Source organism: Durio zibethinus, unplaced genomic scaffold (assembly GCF_047325235.1).
Source record: "Durio zibethinus cultivar Kanyao isolate XHJ-2024 unplaced genomic scaffold, ASM4732523v1 HiC_scaffold_387, whole genome shotgun sequence".
In the NCBI taxonomy this organism is placed as follows: Eukaryota; Viridiplantae; Streptophyta; class Magnoliopsida; order Malvales; family Malvaceae; genus Durio; species Durio zibethinus.
Genome location: NW_028323010.1, coordinates 757,501 through 760,000, shown reverse-complemented (window position 1 = coordinate 760,000; position 2,500 = coordinate 757,501).

Here is a 2,500-nt window from a genome sequence, read left to right as displayed (position 1 = left end):
CGACCACCATCGGCACACGCTGGGCCCTGGTGCGGGCGCTTGCCTCGAGCACCATCGGCACACGCTCGGCCCTGGTGCGGTCGGTTGCCTCGAGCACCATCGGCACACGCTGGGCCCTGGTGCGGCAGGTTGCCTCGACCACCATCGGCACACGCTGGGCCCTGGTGCGGGCGCTTGCCTCGACCACCATCGGCACACGCTCGGCCCTGGTGCGGTCGGTTGCCTCGAGCACCATCGGCACACGCTGGGCCCTGGTGCGGCAGGTTGCCTCGAGCACCATCGGCACACGCTGGGCCCTGGTGCGGGCGGTTGCCTCGACCACCATCGGCACACGCTGGGCCCTGGTGCGGGCGCTTGCCTCGACCACCATCGGCACACGCTGGGCCCTGGTGCGGGCGCTTGCCTCGAGCACCATCGGCAGACGCTGGGCCCTGGTGCGGCAGGTTGCCTCGAGCACCATCGGCAGACGCTGGGCCCTGGTGCGGCAGGTTGCCTCGAGCACCATCGGCACACGCTGGGCCCTGGTGCGGTCGGTTGCCTCGAGCACCATCGGCACACGCTGGGCGCTGGTGCGGGAACTTGCCTCGACCACCATCGGCACACGCTGGGCCCTGGTGCGGCAGGTTGCCTCGATCACCATCGGCACACGCTGGGCCCTGGTGCGACAGGTTGCCTCGAGCACCATCGGCACACTATCGGCCCTGGTGCGGGCGGTTGCCTCGACCACCATCGGCACACGCTGGGCCCTGGTGCGGGCGCTTGCCTCGAGCACCATCGGCACACGCTGGGCCCTGGTGGGTTTAGGCACATCTTCAAATTTCTGCCGTGCCAATGCCATTTTTATGGCTTGTAAATTCATACAATGGTCCCCTAAGCCTTCACGTGAAGTTTCGTTGGAAGATGACTCGTTTTCTATTTTTCACGATTTTCGAAACTTTTTGCGGTTCGGGATTTTTTAAAATTTTTTTATAAGGATTTTTGGCCCCAAATTTTGTAGGCATGATCCTTCTATTTTTGTTGGCATGCACAAAAAAATTCAGCTAAAAACTCGAAGTAGAGAAGATTTTGTGACCGTTTGAAAAAAGTGTCCCCATTTCAGACACTTTAACGGCTACTGGTAGCAAACCTGTAAAATCTCAAATGCTCTTTAAGGGGGTGTGAATTCTCAGAGGTTTGATGAGGGATAGGGGGCCAACACAAGGCCAAGTACCAGCACCCATCGCACATCATGTGCGCACACCCCCCCGGCCCCCCTCCCAATCGCCGGAACCCCAATGCCGCCGGTCAGGTTCTCCGGCGGTACTCCGGCGATGCTCCGGCGATGCTCCGGCGATGCTGTCCCGAGTGAAAAAAATGCGGCACCAGCACATGCTGGAGCCAAGCATGGGCACCGTGGCTCAAAATCGAACTTCGGCCAAGGCCTCGACCATCAATGGCACATGATGACGCATGGTGATGGCACATGCATCGACCATCATCGGCATAGGCTGCCCTTCGGTACGGGCACTTGCCTCGACCGCCATCGGCACAAGCTGGGCCCTGGTGTGGGTTGTTGCCTCGATCACAATCGGCACATGCTGAGCCTTGGTGCGGGCGGTTGCCTCGAGCACCATCGGCAGACCCTGGGCCCTGGTGCGGCCGATTGCCCCGATAACCATCGGCACACGCTGGGCCCTGGGGCGGGCGCTTGCCCCCAGCACCATCGGCACACGCTGGGCCCTGGTGCGGGCGCTTGGCCCCAGCACCATCGGCACACGCTGGGCCCTGGTACGGGCGGTTGCCCCGAACACCATCGACACAAGCCGGCCCTTGGTGCGGGCTCCTGGCTCGACCACCATCGGCACACGCTGGGCCCTGGTGCGGGCGGTTGCCTCGAACACCATCGGCACACGCCGGCCCTTGGTGCGGCCGGTTGCCTCGACCACCATCGGCACACGCTCGGCCTTGGTGAGGGCGCTTGCCTCGACCACCATCGGCACACGCTGCGCCCTGGTGCGGGCGCTTGCCTCGACCACCATCGGCACACGCTCGGCCTTGGTGCGGGCGCTTGCCTCGACCACCATCGGCACACGCTGGGCCCTGGTGCGGGCGGTTGCCTCGACCACCATCGGCACACGCTGGGCCCTGGTGCGGGCGGTTGCCTCGACCACCATCGGCACACGCTCGGCCTTGGTGAGGGCGCTTGCCTCGACCACCATCGGCACACGCTGGGCCCTGGTGCGGGCGCTTGCCTCGACCACCATAGGCACACGCTGGGCCCTGGTGCTGGCGGTTGCCTCGACCACCATCGGCACACGCTGGGCCCTGGTGCGGGCGGTTGCCTCGAACACCATCGGCACAAGCCGGCCCTTGGTGCGGGCGGTTGCCTCGAGCACCATCGGCACACGCTGGGCCCTGGTGCGGGCGGTTGCCTCGACCACCATGGGCACACGCTGGGCCCTGGTGCGGACGGTTGCCTCGAGCACCATGGGCACACGCTGGCCCTTGGTGCGGGCTCTTG